Here is a 23,620-nt window from a genome sequence, read left to right on the forward strand (position 1 = left end):
GCCACTGGAAGCATCCAGGTGAGTTGGATAGTCACCTCAGCTTGTGTCTAATACACATGCTAATTTAGATTAATATTTAGGAGGTTAGCATGGCTTATAAAAGGATAATATTTATAATATTTAAAATACTGTGTGTAAGGAGTTTCCAAAAATCTTCCCTTGCTTACTTAACGTGTTCCATGGTCTATAAGCATCAGCATTACGGAATTTGTTAGAATCTCAGACTACCTCTAAACCACAGAGTCAGAATGTGTTTTGACACATTCTTTTAAATGATTTATATGTACATTAAGCTGGAGGAGACCACATAAAAGTTGTCAAGTCAGCACATTGATAGTTTTCACATGATAATTTCTAATCATGTATTATTATATAACTTGGATTTTCTTTATAACTATTTGACTGTGGAATGGAGTTTGGTTTCCTAACCTAAAAATGTAAATTATGTTAGATAGTTATGTACCTATCAGTATAACATCTTAGTTAACTCATTCTCTCCTTAGATTAGGAGTTATAGGGGTGCCTGGGTGGCTCAGTGAGTTAAAGCCTCTGCCTTCAGCTCAGGTCATGATCCCAGAGTCCTGGGATTGAGCCCTGCATTGGGCTTAGCTCAGCAGGGAGTCTGCTTCCCTCTCTCTCTGCCTACCTCTGCCTACTTGTGATCTCTGTCTGTCAAATAAATAAATAAAACCTTAAAAAAAAAGATTAGGAGTTACTATTCAATATTAAAAACATAAGCTGAAATTGAAGAATAATTAAGTATGCAACTAGTATGCCATATTTTTTATCTGAAGGTGAATTATACCTCAAAGAATTCTTTGTAACCTGAAAAAAAGAAACTGGTAAGCTAAAGATATATACAGTTGTATTTAAGAATACTACTTTAAATTTTTAGAAATATAATGCATGCATTTATATGTAATTTATATATAAAATTTCTTTCTGATATTAGAAAACATTGTCATTTGGAGAACTGCTAGAACTTCTTAAATTCATGCATTTCAAGTGAAATATATGTTAAAGAAATATATTTTTCTACATTTTTTTGGCTTTTTCCTCTGCTTTTAAAGTCCTTATTTATCTGGAATTATCTGTTCAGATCAATGTGGAAAAACTCTATATAGGAGCTGAATTCCTGGCTGTTTGTGGTATACGTAGGAGGTGTCTATTGTAAAATCAAGAATCTGAGATATCTTTGTGTCTGATATGTGGATACGTACATGTAACTGATATTTATGGGACCTGGCCTAATGAATTCTCTGCCAAACTGAATACTTGAAGGTTGTGGTAAATCTGCTAAAAACCCAGAATTAAAAGAAAATTAAAGTTCCAAATTATTAAAGAACTGGCTTGCTTAATAAGATAATGAATGATGAATAGATTTGGTAGAAAATCATATGCTAGGGTCATTAGTCACTTAAAATATTTATTTTAAGAGTTACTGACTCTTTATTTTTAATTTTTTATATACCAGAAAGTTTAGTGCATCCATGCTAAGGGAGACTATTTGTAATATAACTTGTTTTAAATTCAGCCTTACACAACAGAATTATGTGGGAAGTGATGACTTATTCTGGAATTCAGTTACTGTCAAGTAATAAACACAATTTCAAACACCATTTCAGAAGTTCTTGCTGACAACTTTAGGCATTGATAAGAAAAAAGGTGAAGAACTCATACATAATTTTATTTTATTTTATTTTATTTTAAAGATTTTATTTATTTATCAGAGAGAGAGAGGGAGAGAGCGAGCACAGGCAGACAGAGTGGCAGGCAGAGTCAGAGGGAGAAGCAGGCTCCCCGCTGAACAAGGAGCCCGATGTGGGACTCGATCCCAGGACGCTGGGATCATGACCTGAGCCGAAGGCAGCTGCTTAACCAACTGAGCCACCCAGGCGTCCCTCATACATACTTTTAGTACATTATCTTAGACATTGGCAAAAAATAGAATTATTATTTTAGGTGGTCTTTGTTCTTCAGTGCCAGCTGTCTTAAACAAATGATCTTTATAGTCTCTGCTATTATGCTAGTTTCTTTATTTTGCCAAAGTCTTTCTGTTTGTTTTGCTAAAATCTTAAAAGCTATCACAACTGTTTTGTAGCTTTGGAAACCAAGGCATGTCCTCTGAATTCCATCTCTTGAATCACATTTTGCTCTCTCACCTTCTTTCCTCCCCTACTCTTTAAAACCTCTCATGGTTCCTGTATGACTTTTATGTATTTATCTGCTGTGGGCAACTTGTAGCAGTGAATTATAGAAGGTCTATTCTAATTCTTTTTAGGTCAACAACATTGTTTGTGTGAATTAAGAACTTGTTAGCACCACTTAGAAGGAAAGTACAAAAATTCATTTATTAGATGTAGTGGAAACAAGGCAAAAACATGGAAATGGCACCAATTGCCCTTAGGGTCTTGCAGGGATTCTGTTTCCTGGGCCAAGATTTAGTTGCTGTAGAGCCCCTATCTTTATAGCTTTGCTGGCTGTTATGAAGGAGAAGATAGGGTTTGAGTTGGTTCTCAAAACACCATCTAAGCAAATATGGTATAGACTGTAACAACCTAATTCCTTGTTTCTGAGTCAATATACGTCATGCAGCTCTGATTCATTAAAGCAAAGTGGATTTGTTTGTTCGTTTGTTTTTGTAATATATATGGGAGAAAGCTTATCTTCAAAGGATAAATTATTTTTTCTCAAGAACACTTTTCATTATATTAGAAATAAAACCATTTACTTAGGCAGGCAGTGCTGGTCAGAACAGAATTTTCTGTATGCTTTTGATTATAAAACAGGTTTTATGATCTAATATACTATCGTATCCATTTTTTTAAGAAAATTCAAACAGTACTATTCATCAGCTGATAATCTTCAAAATACAGGCTGACTCCTTTTCTTTTTCTTAAACAAGTTTAGACATTCACAAGTAAAAGTATAAGGAACGGTTTCTATGGAATCAGTGTCTTTGATCATATTCAATTCAAGCACATGCTTTTTTAATATCAGAAATTAATATCAAGTTTCTATTGAATATTTTAAGACAAAGAGTATGCAACATACAACCACTTATGACCAGAAATTCTAAAATATCAAGAAAATAGCTTATTTTCTATACAAATAAAAATATTTATAATTTTGATACTTTCTGTAACAAAAACAAGTCAAATATAGGTAGCATGAAAAGCAAACATCAAACAAGAGGGGATAATTGAAGAAAATATTCTAGACAAAAGACATAATAAATTTATTACCTAAGAGTTACATGTCTCTTATTGCCACAAGGAGCCTCATTCCCTAGTCATCCATGTCCCTACTCACCATTTTAGAGAGAGAGGGGGAGATAGAGACAGTCATTTAAAAGATCTATTATGTTGTCCAAATGATCAACTATAACTTAAAGGGAAATTTTTTTTTTAATGAAGTTTTTTTTTTTTTAAGATTTTATTTATTTATTTGACAGACAGAGATCACAAGTAGGCAGAGAGGCAGGTAGAGAGAGAGGAGGAAGCGGGCTCTCTGCTCAGAGCCAGATGCGGGACTCCATCCCAGGACCCTGAGCCAGAGGCAGAGGCTTTAACCCACTGAGCCACCCAGGTGCCCCTTAAAGGGACTTTTGAAGGTATTCAGTCAGTCTCAGTTTAAATTAAGTTGGATAGTAGGGACATTTAGCTTATATTTTCTCATGCTAACGAACAGGCAGAGGTTTAAGAATAAGTCTAGATTCACTGTTGCCTTGTATTCATTCATTAAATAGTACTGAATACCTTTTATATGTTAGTCACTGTTCTAGATAATAGAAATACAAAAGTAAACAAAACAAGTCCTTGTCTTCAGGGGGCATACCTGTGGGGAAGTGGGAGAACACTGATAAAAAACCAATATGGATCAATATACTAAAATGTCAAGTGCTGGTAAGTGCAATGGAGAAATATAAATTAAAGTAAAAGAAGAGGGGCGCCTGGGTGGCTTAGTAGATTGAAGCCTCTTCCTTCAGCTCAGGTCATGATCTTAAGGTCCTGGGGTCGAGCCCCACATCGGGCTCTCTGCTCAGCGGTGAGCCTTCTTCTCCCCTCTCACTCTGCCTGCCTCTCTGCCTAGTTGTGATCTCGCTGTCAAATAAATAAATAAAATCTTAAAAAAAAAAGTAAAAGAAGATAAAGGGGTGATGTTTTATGTAGGTCTTTCTGAAAGGTTGGTGTTCCAGCAGGAAGCTGATTAAAGGGAGGGAGCCAGCTACGTGTAGGAAGAACATCTCACAGAGGAATAGCAATGGTTCTGATGTAGGAGAGTAAGAGGCATATTCCTGCCTGGGGTTGACCAATGCACCTGAAGAAGAATGAGCAAAGGGGACCATAATCAGAATGAAGGTCAGAGAACTAGCCTGGGTTCAGCTCATCAAGAATTGTTATTATTTGCTCAGTATAATGGGAAGCCATAGGAGAGTAGGTAGGGAAATGATAGCACACGTTTACATTTTAAAAGAATTGCTATGCTTGCTATGTGACAAATGGATTGTGGGATTCAGCAAGAACAGAAGTAGGTTGTCCAGTTAGGAAGCTTTCAAAGTAGTCCAGGCAAGAGATAATAGCTTGTATTAGAGTAGTGGTGGTGGAGGTGATAATAAATGGACAGATTTCAGGTATATGATGAAGTTGAATGGATAGAATTTAGTGATAGATCATTTGTGGATGGTAGTAAAGAAAGAAGGTTAACTCCATTGTGTCTTTATCTTGTTCTCTCTCAAGTCTCTCTCTAGTTGTCTAGACTTCTTCTCAGCCCCCAACTCTCCTTTCTTCTTTCTCCTTTTTCTCACATACACCTCATGCTCAATTTTCTCTCTTCTCCTTCACATTCCTCTTCTTCTTGTGCTCTTCTCTATCTTCTACCTCATCTTTCCGTTTCATGTTTTTCCCTCTTTTGCTCTCTCTTATTCTTATTTTAAATATAACTGTTTTCTGTGCCAGGAATCAATTATAGGGAACCAGAGCTGGGAGCCTTACAGGAAGACTTTTCATGGCTAGGGTAGCGAATAGTACATGTGATATATGATACGTGGTTATATTTGGGATTTGAAGGTTGAGCCAACTACATTTACTGATGGATTGAATATAGTAGGTGGCTGTGGAGGTAAATCATAATGACTCCGATGATTTTGCCCTGAGAAAAGTATAAAATGTGGTATCATCAATTGAAATGAAGAAACAGGTTTGGCTGGGGGTTACATATGGGATAAGACCAAATTTTTTAACACTTTCATTTTGGCATGCCTATATTCAACATCAAGTAGAGACGTAGGGTAGTCTGGAGCCTAGGAGAGAGATCAAATAAAGCTATTTTCATTAGGTTGTAACGGCAAACCTACACTAGGCAGGCCTTTGATGAGTTAGGCTCCCCAAATCCCTTCGTCTGGACTATAGGCAGAACCTATAAACCTATGACTTACTTATGATATATACGCTATGACAAGGGTGATGGAATGTCACTCCCATGTTTAAGGTATATAAGTATCTTAGCAGCCTGAAGAGATTCTCTTGCTGGCCTTGAATAAGCAAAGTCGTGTTGTGAACTCCACACAGATAAGGGACACATGGCAGGCAACTGAAGGTGACCTTTGGGACCTGAGGGCAGCCTGTCTCCAACAACCAGTAAGAAGCTGGGCCCTAAGATCGAGAACTGCACAGAAATTCTGCCAAAAACCTGGAAGAGTTTTTTAGAAGTAGATACTTTACTAGTTGAGTTATAGCTCAAGAACATAGCTGAGAATACAGCCAGCCTGGAAGACATGTTGACTGAAGGCTTGTGAGACGCTAAGCAAAAGACTCAGCTAAGCTACACATAAACTGCTGACACACAGAAACTGCTAAGCTGCTAAATTTGTGGTAATTTGTTATGCATCAATACATAACTAACACAGTTCTTTTCAACTGTAGATGGTGTTTAGTACATGGACCTTGATGAAATCACTTAGACTATAATGCCCAATGAACAATCCAGCACTAGTTACAGATCGATTTTTAGTGAAAAAAAAGTATATGCATACATGCATACATGTACACACATACATGTATATATGTGTATTTTGTATATATATTAAGACTCTAACTGTTGCCACTGAGTCTAAATCCAAGTTTTCAGGAAAGAAATTTCTTATTTGACAAGCTCAGATAAAATGCCTACCCATAAACCAAATACATGTAGCCTGGAAGAATTCAGGGTGCCTAGAAGAAACAGATTGGCGAGGGCTACATCTGTGTGGACAAGGGGAAGAGAATGTGTAGTGATGAGAGAAGAAAACCATGGGCTTAGCCAACACCCTCACATTCTTCAGTCATATCTGTCTACCAGAAACAATGTAGAAAGATGCTTTTTCTCTTTTGTTTTTTAAAATTTCTTAGTTAATTCACATAGGGTCTGTACCAGTCAGAATACTGGATAACAGTTTTTCTACTATGCGACATTATTTTTTGAGGAAGTCAAATTCATAAAACGAGCAAACTACATGTGTCATAATACTGGATACTGGAGAGACTTTGCATTCATGTTTTAAAATCTGTACCAGCGATCTAATGTTCTCTGCCATGTAGTATTTTTTATTTTGCTGTAGTGTGCATGCTAGAAGGGGAGCTGTTTGTTTCTTCCTCCTTGACCCATAAAAAAATTATGATCAAGTTCCTTTAATAAAATACATTTGATCCTCCAAAGTGGTGAGCACTGATAAAACACAGTAACACTCTGAACAAATTAAGGGGTCAAAGAAAGGATAATCTATTCAGCAGTAGGACTGGCTCATACCACAGCCAGTCCTATTTGAGGATTAATGTGACTCTATGTAAGGCTTATTAGCAATAACGTCTTATACCCTATACCAAGGGCTTTGAATATTTTAGTTCTGAGCTATAAATATCTTAATCTAAACAATATTTGCCAAATTGCCTCATTACATTTCACTTGGTTTTGACATTCTACCTATTTTATGTTACCAAACTGAAGCTGAGATCAATAGTGTTTTTATCATTTTTGTTCTCAGATCAGTATCAATATTCTAAATTACTATAAATAGTTGACCCTCAAACTCCATCAGTTATGTAGTTGATTCATTCCTTAGAATATATGATAAACATTCACATTGTTAATAACTTATGCCGAATTGCTCCTTGGGTTTTCACTTAGAGCAGTTTCAGGTGTAAGGTTTCATAGACCATCTGCAGTCCCTACAAAATGATTTTACAATTTAAGTCCAAAAAGGGTGAGAAAGCCCTGCCATTGTCAACTCTTAGAGAAAAATAAAGTATCTCTTTTCTTGCAAATGCATTGTTAATTTCTATAAATTATAATCAGAATTATCCACTCATTATGCTTAACTATTCAGTGTTGAGTAGAATGTTTTATTAATCTCTTGTCCATTAGACACCTGATTATAACACAAAGTCAAAGTATAAAATTTACATGTCATATGTGCATTGGTTGTTTAAACTTCATAATGTTTTATGTAAATTTTTCAAAGTGTAAGAGCCATTTGGGTGCTAAATTTTTTGTGATTTTCCTCAGTTGTTTTTAGAATAATTTGATTATGACACAATTAGAGTATTGTCTGACTTTACTAAACAAGCTTTCTTCTTTACATTTTATTTCTTTCTCTTCAATTCCTTAGTTTTCTTGCTTATACATTTAGGTGGAACTCTGCGAAATTGCAATTTCTATTTTATTAATTTATTTCATTTAGCTCAAATTATTAGAAATTATAACAGAAAATGGATGAATGTTTATCATACTGAGAGTATTTGTCTTTGAAGAGCCAATGAATAATCTTCTATGTCAGTTTTTTTCTTAAAACAATGAATGGAAATTACTAGATAAACTTCAGACTTAGCTTCATCAATATAAACATTATATTCTGTCAAGGTTCTAAGATCAATTTTTCTGAGGTTAATCATGTTTTAGACATTATTATTTACTGTGAAATACTATTCATCTTGCAAAGAAGATGTGATATTTCTACCTGAAAGCACACGAAGCATATTCCTTCCTGATTAATTATTTTGTCTTTAAAGCTTGATAAATGACCTTTCATACTACCGAATTGTGGATTCTGTGTAAATTTCTAGTTACTATACAAATGGCCTACATTGACAGGATGATTCTATAGTGCCTTTTTCTTGCTCTATGAACAGTCAAGATGCAAAATTGATAGCCTTTTAAATAAATAAATAATATATAAACATATGCTGTAATTATTTTCTGTGTTCATATAAAATAACAAATGACCAGAAATCTTAATCTTTGCTTATATTTTGTTTTAACTAGAAGGACTGTTATTCAGTGATGGTATAAATAAGATGGAGTCAGAATTAAAAACAGTACCTGTTGTTCATATTTTGTGCTCTAGTCATATTATTTTGAGAAAAAAATTTGAAAAGCTGAAAATACCTTTAGATTTAAAACTACGGTATGGAAATAAAAGCTTTAGAGAACTAAATTTCTTAAGTATTTTCCAAAAATGGTCTTTATAGATGTTGGCTAAGTTTTCATGGAATTAAAGGAAAAGAAAATACAAAATTAAGCCACTAGTTTAATTTTATCTTGCAGACTAGAGATTTGTAACAATTTTATCCTATCACAGAAAAATCTCCTTCCATTCTTTTGCTCCCTTTCTCCTGTCCCTTCCCTTCTTCCTTTTTTTTTTTTTTTAAGATTTTATTTATTTATTTGAGAGAGGGAGAGAGAGAGATAGTATGAGAAGGGGGAGGGTCAGAGGGAGAAGCAGACTCCCTGCACAGCAGGGACCCCCCCCAGGATCATGACCTGAACTGAAGGCAGTTGCTCAACCAAGTGAGCCACCCAGGCGCCCTTCCTTTTTCTAAGTTGGGCTTAAGCAACTGAACCACCCAGGCACCCCTTTCTTCTTTTCTTTTTTCTCCTTTTGGTAGAATCAACACAAAAGGTGGAAAATAAGTTGAGTAGAAGAGATGGGAAATGTTCTTAATGCCACAGATACTTTCAGTGACAAAATGATAATCTTAAAGATAGGAAAAGATTTGGCAATTCCTTTACTCATGTATTATGGAGGCCTTTTATCCCCAATAATGCTGTTTGTAAGATGACAACGATTTATCTTAGATATCCTCAGTGTTACTCTGTCTGTCATTCTCACTGTGAGGCTCTTTATCCAATTTCACAGATGATAATTTCTAGTTTGTAAACCATTGGTTATCAATTAAAAGAAATCATCCAGAACTAAGTCTTTGGTTAGAATAATTAATCTTTATATAGTTTAATCCCTATTTGATGAAGTGATCTGTATCAAAGAATGGAATATTTACTCCAAATCATACCCTTGGTATACTGATAATCAATTTTTTCTATCATTTAGTCATCTAGAAGAAAGGGAAAGGAAAATGATGTGTTTCACATTATAGGCCATCATTCATCACTTTGCAAATCATACTGCTTCACTAAATGAGGAGTTCTGAATTCTTTACTTTCCTATGCAAGGTCAATTCTCGATATAACATAAGGAATAATTAAGAATAATAAATGAATATTGACAAAAGTATTAAATATTAGTCTTTGGGGCACCTGGATGGCTCAGTGGGTTAAGCCTCTGCCTTTGGCTCAGGTCATGATCTCAGGGTCCTAGGATCAAGGCCCGCATCAGCTTCTGATCAGCGGGGAGCCTACTTCCCCCCTCTCTGTCTGCCTGTCTCTATGCCTACTTGTGATCTCTCTCTGTCAAATAAATAAATAAAATCTTAAAAAAAAAACTTAAAAAAATTAGTCTTTGTTTAGTGTATATTATATAAGGTATTATATTTCTTTTATATCAAATTTTTATATTGTAGTAGAAATATATATACTAAATATTGCTTTAAAATCTGTTTTTAAATTCTGTAACTACACCTCAAGATTGGATATGTCATTATTTAAACCAAATGGCTCTCAACTGGGGATGATTCTTTCCTTTCAGGGACCATTTGGCAATGTTCAGAGACATTTTGGTCATAATTTAGAGGGTGCTGCTGGCATCTGGTAGATGGAGGCCAGCGATGCTGCTAAAACATCCTACAGTGTACAACGCAGCCCCTTCTAACAAAGAATTATCTGGCCTAAAATGTTAGTGAAACCCTGATTTAAGCAGATATGTACTGACTACTTTCTCTGTGTTTAATATTGTGCTTATGAGTGTTGGGGGATACAATATAAGCCAGGTAATCAGTACACTCAAGTTGAAATCCCAAAGAAGAACTGGGTTGAAAGTCCAAACAAAGATGATGGTGGTAGCAAATTGATTAATATATCACAAAAAGACAAAATAAAAATCCATGAAGGCTTGGCAGAGCCCAACTCACATTTGTTTGGGGAATTAGTTTTATAGAAATTGTAACAGTTATGTATTCCCCCCCCCCCGACTTTTTCAAAGTAGATATTTCTTGTCCTTGGTTATAAAATACTAAAGATAAAAAAGAGGACTCATTGAAAAATAAATTTCCCTCTCTGGTCATCCCAATCACCACTTTTTCCCCCCCTTCCTTTTTGTGGATCCTATCCATGGCCTACAATTCCTTTAAGATACATGTATATCACCTTGTATGGATGCATTATAATTTATTTAATAAGATTCCTCTTGATAAACATTTAGGTTATTTCACTTTTCTGTGACTGCTAAAGCGTGCTGAGATGAATATATCCTTTTGTACATCAGAGTGCATATCTGAAGGATAACTAGAAGCGGGACTTTGGTTTCAGAATTGATTTGAAATTTGCATTTTGAAGAGTATTTTTCAACTTGTTTCCTGTGGCAGCCAGTCTCCAAAATGATCCCCAGTGATCTTTTTCTCAGAAATAGATGCTCCTCTGTAGCCCCCTCCCACAGTGAACAGTGCTGACTCATGTGACCAATAGGATATTAGGGAAATGATATGTGACTACAGAGGCTGAGGCATAGAAGACATAGCAGTTACCGCCCTACCTTTTTTTTTTATTTAAATCTCTGGCTCTAGGGGACTCTAGTTGCCATGTCATGAGAACCCTCAGGTGTCCCAGGGAGGGGCTTGCATATGGAGGATCTGAGGATTCCCACCAACAACCAGCACCAACTTGCTGGCCAGCTGTGCGAATCCCTGTAGGAGTAGATCACCCAGCCCTACCTAATCCATCCTTGAAATGACTGCAGCCCTGACTAACATACTGGCTGCCGCCTCACAAGGGACCCTGCGCCAGAACTTCCCAGTCTAAACTGCTCCCAGAGAAGTTGTCAGACAAAATAAATGTTTATTGTTGTTCTAAACCTCTGGGTTTTAGGGCAATTTGTTAAGCAGCAGTAGATAACTGATAAACATTCTTCATGGAAGCCATTACAATTTAGGCTTCTAATAGCAGTGTATGAGTTTGTCTGATATCTTATACCTGCCCTTTCAGTCAGTGTGGCATCTTTTTTTTTTTTTTTAATGCTTTCCATTGATAAAGGTAAGTAATAAAGTGTCATTGTCAGCTGAATTGTATTCTTTGAATGCTATTGAGCGTATTTTCATGTATTTAAGAATCATTTTTTAAAAAAGATTTTTATTTACTCATTTGAGAGAGAGAGAGAGCGTGCATACAAGCTGGGGTGGAGGGGAGCAGGTGTGGAGGGCTGAGGGAGAAGCAGGGGTGGAGGGAGGCTGCTTGATGCTAGCCTCCATGCAGTGCTTAGTCCCCCGACCCTGGGATACAGCCTGAGCTGAAGGCAGACGCTTAATGGACTGAGCCACCCTGGCGTCCCTATTTAAGAATTCTTTAAATCAATATGATATCTATTCACAATTTTGTGCTCGCATCGGCAGCACATATACTAAAATTGGAACGATATCTATTCACAATTTTTCTAATTTTTCTACTTTTTTTTGTCATTTCCTTATTTATAGGAAGTGATCCTGTTTTGAGAAAATTTGAAATTTTTGTGTGATACCAGTTGCAATTTTTTCCCCCTCCTTTGCTTTTTTAAAAGTGATTTTTAAAATTAAAATATTTAAAATTTTTTTTGTAGTCAAAGTCTTCAACATTTAAAAATGGTTTCTGGGCTTCATGCCATAGTTATAAAACTCATCCCATTTTTCAGATGATTTTTTAAATTCTACCATGGGTAGAATTTTTTTAGTATTTCTGGGTGTCCTTTTTATATTAATAAATATTTAAAAATAAAATTAATATGTAATTTAATTAATAATAATTTAATATATATTATATTATATATCTATATATAGATATATATCTAATATATTATATATAATATATTATATATAATTATGTATAATTATATAATATATATTATATAATTATATAATATATAATAATTTAATTAATAAAAAATAAAATTAATATATTAAGTAATTAATAATACTTAATTCATCTGGAGTTTAAGTTATAAGGTAAGACTTCCGCTTAATTTTATTTTCTTATTCCAAATGGATATTCATTTTATTGAAATGCCAATAATTACAAAATAACCTTTGTTCTCATTTGAATTTTTTTTCTTTTTTATACTAAATGGCATTGTATTTGATCAGCTTCTGGTCCTTAGAGTATGTTTCATTGATTGAGCTCTTTACCTGTGTCATGCTGGCTTAGGGTTACATTGTTGTTCTTGTGATATGCTAATTTTCAGCATGATTCTGACTCTACTTATTCATTTCAATATTTATTGAACAGATTTTAAGATTTTATTGTCCAGATTTTAAGTGGTCAGGAGTTTCTATTTTTGTGGAAATGCACCTCCTAGTAGAGAAAAATAACAGCCCCCAAACAGATCAGTCTATGAGAGGAGGAAACCAAAACAGTATATACACCCAGGTTTTTATAGGAGTTTCAATGACAGTGTCTCTGAGGAGGAGTGAAGGTGATTCCACAGAGTATGTCTGGCAGATAGAACACGGAGTGTAAAGGCTGATAGGCTGGAGCTTGAAATGCTTGTTTGTGGAATGTGACTGGAGAAAAGTGGAAAAGCCGAAAAAATGGAGGAGTTAATAAGTAGGGCGCTGGTAGGAAATGTGGTCAGAGAAAGATCCAGGTACTAGAATGCCTTGCAGACCATGTTAAGAATTTTGGATCACATTCTAAGTGCATGAGAAAGCCTTTGGAACAGGTGAATGAAAGTTGGGATTTGACCGATATTATCAAAGGAACACTGTTCTAGAGACTTGATTAATGGGTGGGGGGCGGGGGAATGAGGGAGAGGAGGGCCAGAATGGAAAGCAGTCAAGGTAGGCTATTTCGGTAGCCAAAATGACAGCTGATGGGGGCTTGGGACAGTTGTGAAAGTGGCAAATGTGATTTGAGTCCAGTCAAAACTTGTGGAACAGTTAACGTAATTTGCCTTTGAATCAGCTTGCTTTACCAGAAAAAAAAGAGCCCTGTTTTTATTTTATTGACATCACCTTAAGATTACAAATTAACATAGGGACAATTAAAATCTTTGTATTCTTCACTATTTTTTAAAGACTTTATTTGACAGACAGAGATCACAAGTAAGCAGAGAGGCAGGCGGGGGGGGGGGGGGGGGGGGGGGGGGGGGGGGGGGGGGGGGGGAAGCAGGCCCCCTGCTGAGCAGAGAGCCCGATGTGGGGGCTTGATCCCAGGATGCTGAGATCATGACCCGAGCCCAAGGCAGCAGCTTAACCCACTGAGCCACCCAGGCGCCCCCATATTCTTCACTATTTTTTTAAACTCAGAAATGTAGTATGTATTTTTCTATTGATTGATATCCACAGTAAAACTTTAAATTTTTCTTCATAGGTATCTTTCATATTCCTTGTTCTTTTTTGGTCTTTCGTTGCTCTGACCGGTGGAGCTCTTATGTCCATTCAGATATCCTCTAATTGGTTGTGAACCAGCATCAACTGCCAGAAATGTGAGTGAACATGTCTTCAGGTTATTCCTGCCCCAGATTTGGAGACTCCTCACTGAAGACCTGAACACTGTGGAGCCGCACACAGTCATCTCTGCTATGCTTTGTCTGGATTTCTGATGTACACATCTCTGAAGATAGTAAGTAGTTTTGAGTAATTTGTTATGTAGCTATAGTAACTAGAATAGAAAGTTCATTCTCTCTCTTTGGGTTGCAGAAGTCAATAAATAGAAGTTGAAGTCTCCTTATCAATTATTTTTATGGAGGTATTTCATTAGGAAAAGGTACCTAACAAATATAAAGATCAGTGAATAATCACAAATGAATACCTAAGTCACCCACATTTAGGAAAAGAAGCAGGGTTCAAAAATAATGTTATCAGTTTTTTCTCCCACTCACCCTTGCCTTCTACCAAATGAAGTATTTGAAGGCTCTCACTGCTTCCCTGCTTACTTATTCTTTTTCCCTTATTGTAAAGAAATAACTTTTGTTTTTTTTATCCAAAATGAGACACTTATTTGGAGAAGTGTATTCTATCAGCAGTGTCAAGGACACACAGCTGGGGGCATCCTTTCTCCACATTTTCCTGCATTCTGTTTGACCTAGGCTACTCTTCGCAGTCCCTAATCTGTTCTGTTATTTTGTTAACAATGAGATTCACATCCCTGTCCTTTCCTAGCAATTTTTGAGGGGGATTGTGATTTTTTTTAAATTAAAAGATTATTTATTAAGAGGCAACAATAACAAAAAAATCAAATAAGCTGTTATTGTGCCATCAAAATTTGCTTCCTTATTGGTCTGAACCAGAATTTTAAAATACTTGATAGTAAATTTGCATTAGTCTATAAATTGATGAAATCATAGTAGGTAATATACTTCAACTTCTAGTTGAAGAATAAATGTTTGTGAACCTTATATATTTTAAAATGGCAAATTACACAATATTCTCATGTTTAATTTTTTAAAGATTTTATTTCTCTGAGAAAGAGCGAGAGAGAGCAAGCAGCAGGGTAGCAGAGGGAGAAGGTTAAGCAGGCTGCATCCTGAGCATGGAGCCTGGTGCAGGGTTCAATACCATGACCCCAAGATTATGACCAGAGCCAAAATCAAGAGTCAGACAATTAACCAACTGAGCTACCCAGGTGTCCCTATTTAACGTTTTTTTAAACTTTTCAAAATTGAGGTATAATTGACATGCAGTATTATGTTCCTTTCAGGTGTACAACATAGTGATTCAATATTTGTACATATTGCAAAATGATAACCACAATAAGTTTAGTTAACATCTGTTTCCATATGTTGCTAATGAATTTATTTTTCTTGGAGTAAGAACTTTTTAAGATTTACTCTTAGTAACTTTGAAATACGCAGTAAGTATTATTATCTATAGTCACTATGTTATACATTATATCCCCATAACTTACTTATTTTGTAACTGGAATTTTGTACCTTTTGACTCCTTTTACCTATTTCATCCATCTCTGACCCACCAGCTTGGCAATCAAACCACTAATCTATTTCTGTATTTATGAGCTTTTCTTTCTTTCTTTCTTTCTTTCTTTCTTTCTTTCTTTCTTTTAGATTCCACATGTAAGTGAGATCATATGGTATTTGTCTCTTTCTGAATTATTTCATTTAGCATATTACTGTCAAGGTCCATCCATGTTGTTGTACATGGAAAGATTCCATTCATTTTTATGGATGAATAATATTACCTTGTATAAATATATCACATTTTCTTTATCCATTATTTGTCAATGGACACTTAAGTTGTTTATGTATCTTGGCTATTGTAAATAATGCTGCAGTGAACATGGGGATGCTTTATGTTTTTGAATTAATATGTTTTTTTCTATAAATGCCCAGAAATGGACTTGTCATATGGTAATTCTATTTTTAATTTTTTGAGGAACCCCTATATGTTTTCCATAGTGGCTGTACCAACTTATATTCCCACAAAGAGTGCACAGTGGTTCCCTTTTTCCCATATTTTTGCCAACACTTTTTAAATATCCTTATAAAAAGGAGGGATCTTGTATTCAAGTGTCCTCTTGTCAAGGAGGTCATGGTATGGCTAGAGGAGGAATTAGCTTGACTGAAATCATGAGCACCCATGGAGATCCAGTTAGGTTGGTGCCAAGTTCTTGTTGAATGTTAATGTTACTCATTAGCAAACATGCAAGTCAGTAAACAAAGGGAGCATACTGGGGTGAAGGTTGTTAGGTAGTCATTATAGCCTTTTGAGTAGGGGCTTTAGGGTAAATTTCCTAAAAGAAACATAATTTGCCCTAGTACCCGGATACTTCTTTCATCTGTTACAGTGTGAATGCACAATTCACTGTTAAAAACTTTGTCCAGGGCATAAGACATCCTTTGTTTTCATATGATTCAAATTCAATAAGAAATGATTAACAAAAAATTGAATATGTTTTGGTAACATTCGGGCTACTTTCTCTTTAAGGCAGAACAGAAAGGAGAGAGACACCACCTCATATTCTGCTGTTGGGAAAAATTATTTTACTAGTATATACAATTGTAATGAAACACATGTATATTTCAAGAGTTTATTTTTTAACTCCACAGTATTTTTAGCATTGAGACACATCATCACTTTGTCAAGAATTGTCGTATGAGTAGATTATTATAAAACATTTTATCCACACTTTGTCTTTTATTTCCTTATAATAGATCTATATATATTTTAAAAAACCAGAAAAATTAGAAACAAACTTCCAGGTGTGCCTGGCTGACTCAGTCAATAGAACATGAGACTATTGATCTTGGGGGTTGTAAGTTTGAGCCCCATGTTAGATGGAAAGATTACTTAAAAAAAATTTTTTTAAAAAGCAAAGCAAAACAACAAAGTTCCAATCCTTATAGCTATCTCTTTTTCATGGTGGAACTCAGTTCAGTGTTTCTTTTTTACTCATTTAATACTCACAATTTATCTCCTGTTTAAAAAGGAATAGTCATGGGGCAACTAGGTGGCTCAGTCATTGGGCGTCTGCCTTCAGCTCAGGTCATGGTCATGGGGTCCTGGGATTGAGCCCCACATTGGGCTCCCTGTTCAGTGGGGAGCTGCTTCTCCCTCTCCTACTCTCCCTGCTTGTGTTCCCTCTCTTGCTGTGTCTCTGTCAAATAAATAAATAAAATCTTTAAAAAAATAAAAATAATAAAAAGAAAAAGAAATAGTCATATTTATGTTGTTTTATGTATTAATATACATTAGCTTTAGCATGCTGTGTTCAACTCAGACTCACATTATAACCTGATACCTTTATAATCCTGTACTATGATAAAGATACAGTCCCATGTCTGTACACTTCAGCTGTTAAATAAATTGTTCCACGGTCATAAGCAGTAAGACGTCCATGAATGTCTGATATACACTCTGAGTCCCTTGCAGAAAACATGTTTGAATGGTCCCAATAATTTAAGGTCATTCAAAAGAGGCACATTTCTTAGTTTCCACCAGCTATGGCATTTTCTCATATTATTTTTTAAGACCTTGAAAGTTTTGAGGATTACTAGTAAGATATTTTGTAGCACATTCCCCAATTTGAGCACATCTGACGTTTTCTCATGATTACACTGAGATTCTGTGTCTTGGGGAAGAATACCACACAGATGAAATGCCCTTCTCACTGCATCCAACCAAAGGTACATGATACCAATACGCACAATGTAAACTCAATCTTATTACTTGTTTGAGATTGTATCTACCAGCTTTCTCCACTGTGAAGTCACAGTTTTCTTTTCTTATATATTATTTTCCTATGTTTCCAACTGAGTCATTAAATCCAGCCCATACAAAAAAGTAGGAGAATTGAACTCAATTCTCTGGAGGGAGGAATATCAAATTTTGTGTCTGTGTTAAAATGACTATAACAATATGTATGGGGAGGGTATTTTGATACCATGCAATTATCCTGGTTTACCTTAAAATTTTGCCATCTGTCAGTGAATCTTGTTTGCTGCAATTATCACTGTTGTGTTCTAATGCTGATTTTCTATTTCTCACACTTCTATATTTAATCTTTGGAATTCTTCTGTAAGGAAGGTTTATCCTGCAGTGGTAGAAAACTTTTATCATCTTCCCTAGGTTCTTTGACTACTCTAATAACTAAATTGACATAAGACAGATTTACAAAAGAAAAACAAATTTAATTTCATATAGTATAAAAGCACCAAAGACATGAGAGGCTCCTGGATCCTCAGGCTAATTGAAGTTTATGTATTATCCTGAGCTAAGGAGAAGGGGGTGGGGGGGTAGGGTTTCAAAGGCCTGGAAGACAATTCATAGGAAAATGAGAAATGCAAATGTGTGGTAAACAAAAGTTTGTCTTGCCACGCAGATATATTCTCTTAGGCAGTTAGAGGGGAGGTTAAAAACAACAACAACAACAACAACAAAATGAACTTTCCTGAGTCTGCTGGGTCCTAGTTGCCTTTGTTTCAAAGCAATCCATGTGCCAGTGTGGCATATTTTGGGGTGATGTACTCTTCTCCCCCTTAGTCCTTTCTCTCTCATTTGTTTATTTATTGTAGGAGCTGGAAAACTTTTTTTGATAAGGGCCAAATAGTAAATATTTTAGGCTCTGGAGGCTGAATTCTGTAGGAAGAATGAAAAAATATCTAATTACTAACTTACTTGGAGACCTTATTCCAAAGTTTGTTACCTTTGTGATTCTGGTTCTGTTAGTCTACTGTTAATTATGTATCTGCAGAAGAGTATTTCATAATAAGATCTTTGAAAAAACTGAGACATTTAGGGGCGCCTGGGTGGCTCAGTGGGTTAATAAGCCTGCCTTGGGCTCAGGTCATGATCTCAGGGTCCTGAGATTGCATTGGGCTGTCAGGCTCTCTGCTCAGCGGGGAGCCTGCTTCCTCCTCTCTTTGCCTGCCTCTCTGCCTACTTGTGATCTCTGTCTGTCAAATAAATAAATAAAATCTTAAAAAAAAAAAAAAACCGAGACATCTAGACATTATTTTAATAAATGGAAGGTAAAATCTATTCTTGGGTGAACTTGTTGGTATTTAAACATTTGACAATTGGGCCATATCTTTTCTTACTGGAAACACAATCTTAAAACTTAGGCCAACTCCAGAGGTCGGTTCTTATATTTTATAGATTATAAAACCGAGGCTTGGAGGACTTAAGTAAATTGTGTGAAGTCATGTACAGGGCTGGGACCAGAATGTAGACTCTAATACTAGTGAGTTGTTTCTTCCATTACCCTTTGTTGCCAAATACAAGAAGAAATGAATATGTCAGATAAAAAAAATGTAGGGTTAAACTATTCTTTAAAAAGTTTTGCAACTAAAATGATTTAAAACTGACCATTAAATATAATATTGGAAAAAGAAAATCCTTGTCTATTTGGTCTTTATGACTGCTTGCTCACTGCTGTGAAAGGTGGCGAGCAATAAAAAAAGTTCACAGAAATAAAACAAGTGCTCTGGCTACCATTTATTTAGGCAATTGTCAGGAAAGATGAATTAGCCGTACAAATTCCCCAGAGGTGGCATGATGTGTAAGACTAATAAAACGATACCTGATGATTCCCTTGGAGAAGGAAAGCATAACCTCAAAGAAGAATCAGAATTAACAAGAAATGAGACCAATCTTTCACAGCAGCATGAAGGTTAGAAAGATAAAGCTATAGTACTCTAAAAGCCATGAAATTACTTCTAAAGGCAATAATCGATTTAGTGGGAAACATTAGAAAACTACAAGTCAAAAAACAACATCAACAAGAATGGTAAGCCCTGGAGGTCACAGACATCAGAAAAAGTGCCTGGTAAATCCTGTTTCCCTCCCCCTGCTCTTCAGCTAAGATTGATTCTGTGCTGAATCCTGAACCTGAAACAACTCTGCTTCCTGAGGAGAAACGCTTTTGACTTACTATGAGTTACTTTTCCTTCACTTGCTCCTTGCAGAAAAGGAAGGAAGAAAGGATGGGGGTGGGGTGAGGTGGGAAGGAGGGAGTGAGGGGGAGAGAGAGGGAGAGAGGGAGGGAGAAATGAAGCAAGGGGGAAAAAAAGAAGAAAGTAAGTCTACCACTTTCCATTTCCTTTTGTGATTATTTTCTTTACTAGGTTGGTTGATCAAAAAGCCTTCAATGGAGTAGATTAATGGCCCATTCTTGCCTGTCACAAGGATACAGTTGTGTAAATCATCACAGGTAATGATTTTCTTGATCATTTCAAGTCTTTTCGGAATAACATGCCTTGCTCCGTGGTCTGATAATCTGCATCGACTCTTCTTACATTTGTCAATTGGAAATTTTCCATTTATAATTAGTTATTTAGCTGGCACTTTGTGTCCTGTGGAGACTGAGGTGGAAGAAAGTCTCAGGGTTCGAGCAGAACATGATCTTTAGGTAAGTGGTTCTTAAATTCATTTGAGATCATCATTTCCTGTGTGAGGAACAACTCTGGACACTGGCTAGGGAAGTGTAGCCAAGTTAGAATGATAATTTTCTATAATTTCTAAGGTTTAAAAAATGAGCACTTATTTTTCTTTGATAATTATAATAATATTAAACATTAAAATAAAGACATCAGAACAAAGTTAGATGATTAAAAATGAGAAAGTGTAAGCTTTTGTTTCTTTAATTTTATTTATACAATTTAACTTTTGTTAAATAATAGTTGTATCTTTTTTTGAAGGACTGATTCTTCTGTACACTTCTCCATGCTCCTTACTCCCAAATCCCATTACCTAGAGACAAACACTTTAAGTCATTTCATTGCTTTTTTCTAGTGCTTTAGTCCAGTTTCTAAATAAGTACATAGTGATATTTCTGATTTTCAATTGCAGATATCTATTGAATTCCTCTTTAGTTGAGGTTTCATTTTTTCTCTTTGGCTCCTCCTCTCCCATCACACACATTTTTCCTGCTCCTATAGTGTAATACACATACTCATAGTCATTGGTTGAATCAATACCTAAATATCAATCATAATAAAGCCTGTAGATTTTCTAGCCACATAAATATAACTTTGGCTTATCTTCTAGGAAAGAAATTATGTTGGTTGCCTCTCATTGGTAGCTTTTGGTTTCTTCTAGTGGGATCCTTGAAAAAAAAATTTTTTCCAGTCCCTGAAAGTGAATACACTCACAGAGTAGTGAGAAAAACAGATTTTACTAAAGACCCATTAGAGGTGCTGGGGAGGAAGAATTTCCGCTAGTTTTCAAGGTCCTACCTGGACTTAGAATCAAATTGACATGAGACAGATTAGCAGGAGAAAATCAAGTTTAAATGGAAATTCCAAAGACAGGCAACATGATGTATATATGAGCGAAGGAGAAGGATAGGGGCCTGAAGATGGAACAGGTGAAAGACCATTAACAGCAAAGTGAAAGGAGATGTTTGAAAAACAAAGATTTGTTACACAGCTAAGTTTCTCAGGTACTAAGAGGCATCTCTGTTAATAGCTCTTTCCCTGATAAAGCAGGCAGTTGAGCTTTTTCTGAAAACGCTGGCTTTGGATTGCTTTTGAGTCATAATAATGTTTATGCCAAAGTGGCCCTTCTTGGGGTGGGTACACTTGGCCGCTACAAAAGAGAAGGCTTTAAAGGTCATATACTATATACTATATACTATATTATATTATACTATATTAAACCACGTAATATTTTTACCTCTCTAAAAACCTCCGGAGGAATCAATTTTCATGTCTTCTTTTCTCATTTGCCAGACAATGAAGATCTCTTTATTTGTTTTTCTTTCCGCAATAATTTATATAATTCTCTATGCATAGATCTCCCTCTGATTCTCCCATTTTTTGCTTTGCCCAGACTATTTCTAACACGTTTATATTTTCAGGCTTTGGGCTTCTCTGCCTTTGTGTTCTTAGAAACAAAATATGGTATGAGGTGGATTTATGTTTCCATGATCATGGCAACAGCAAGAAAGGTGACACATATTATCTCTACTCATATGTTATTAGAAAAAGCAAGTCATATGTCCACACATAGTTTTGGTAGGGCCAAGGAAGTGTAATACCCTACTGTGTGCCAGGAAGGACAGATGGAATATTTTTAAATAGTTCTAATGACAACCCTAACCACTAGAGTGAGCATAGAGACTCTATGGAGGCTCCTACAAATAACATATATTTTAAAAAGTTATCGTGAAAATAACTTCTTTTCCATTACATATATTTTGAAAGCTTCTAGGAAAAAGGTTCTGGGGTGCCTAGGTGGCTCAGTTGTTAAGCGTCTGCCTTTGGCTTAGGTCATGATCCCAGAGTCCTGGGATCAAGCTGCACATCTAGTTCCCTTCTCTGTGGGAAGCCTGCTTCTAGCTCTCCTACTCCCCCTGCTTGCGTTCCCTCTCTCACTGTATCTCTCTCTGTCAAATAAGTAAAATCTTTTTAAAAATAAGGTAAAAGGAAAAGGTCCCAATTAACCTGACTTACTTCCATCTAAGTCACCCATTGGATCACATGTTAGTCTAATAGAGAAAGATATTGTTCCGCTTATTTTGAAATGTCTTCAGAAAACATTCTTTTATGAATTTACTTTTCAATTACTTAATTAATGAATGAATTTAAAATATTAGAAATCCTTGGGGTATCTGGATGGCTCAGTCTGTTAAGCAGCTGACTTTGGATTTTGGCTCAGGTCATGATCTCAGGGTCCCCGGGATGGAGCCACAAGGCAGGCTCCAAGCTCAACAGGAAGTCTGCTTGAGGATTCTCTCTTTCCTTCTCCCTCTGCCCCTCTTCCTGCAATCCCTTTCTAAAATAAATAAACAAATCTTTTTAAAACATATTATAAAAGCTATTTAAGCTCTGCAAAAGGTGACACCCTACTTCTGAGAACTGAATATAAATTTGAGGCAAAATCTTAATTATTATACACATAGTTGGTTTGTCTCTATAAAGGAGGAAAAAATAAATTTACCTTACCCTTGTAGGTTCTTGGCTGAGACATCCCCAACTCCCACCCCCTGTAATAACTGATAGAATAACAGGAGAAAAACTATTTTAATAGCATGTATACCTCTTGTATATATGGGAGAGACTCAGGAGAACTAAGTAGCTTTCTAAAATGGCCCAAGCCACTACTTTAAATAATATCTTCAGCTAAAGACCAAAAAAAAAGGGGGGGGGGATGTTGGGAGGAAGGGAGAGTCAGTTATGGGAGGTTACCAGGCAAGGTCCAATAAACAAGCATTATGTTATGCAGATTTGGCTGTTATCTTCTCCATTGATAAGAGTTTCTAGGGATTTAGAGTCTTCCTTCTCTTCCTGGTAAAGAGATGCAGAAACCCTAACACAGGAGACTTCCCTTATAAATGTAAAAATGTCTCTTACAAAAGGGTAACTTCTAGGCTTACAGAGCTTTTCTTTTGTGGTTTAAAAAATAATAATTAGCTTTGAATAATCCTTATGCCAAAGAGACATATTTTGGGGTAGCCAGTTCTGCTCTTTCTTACTGTATCACCTGTAAGTTTTAATTATTAAAAATCTAAAATAGGACTTATTTAGTATTGAGAACATTGAAAATACTGAAGGTAAATTTGCCTCAGTAAAATTCTAGTCTGAAATTGAATACCAGCCAGTATCATATATTAACTTCAGGGCCTTGAAAAAGAATATTACTATAATGATAATGTAGGTCTTTACTCACAGCGTAATATATTTCTAATTCAAGTAACTATCATTTCAGGTCCAGTAAGCAAATAGAGACTTCCCATTCATTTCATGCAAGCCTCTGAGCTGTCTGCAGAAACA

At 35.7% G+C, this 23,620-nt stretch overlaps 1 long non-coding RNA gene across 1 annotated transcript in view; it reads left to right on the top strand.

Annotated features, from left to right (window-relative positions):
• The window catches only part of LOC132015911 (uncharacterized), a 47,676-nt gene that overhangs the window by 18,828 nt on the left and 5,228 nt on the right, over positions 1-23,620 (top strand). The window contains exons 3-4 of the long non-coding RNA XR_009403818.1: positions 13,834-14,013; positions 19,973-20,058. This is a non-coding gene — a long non-coding RNA (uncharacterized LOC132015911). The remainder of the gene's footprint in view (positions 1-13,833; positions 14,014-19,972; positions 20,059-23,620) is intronic.

Source organism: Mustela nigripes, chromosome 4 (genome assembly GCF_022355385.1).
Source record: "Mustela nigripes isolate SB6536 chromosome 4, MUSNIG.SB6536, whole genome shotgun sequence".
NCBI lineage: Eukaryota > Metazoa > Chordata > Mammalia > Carnivora > Mustelidae > Mustela > Mustela nigripes.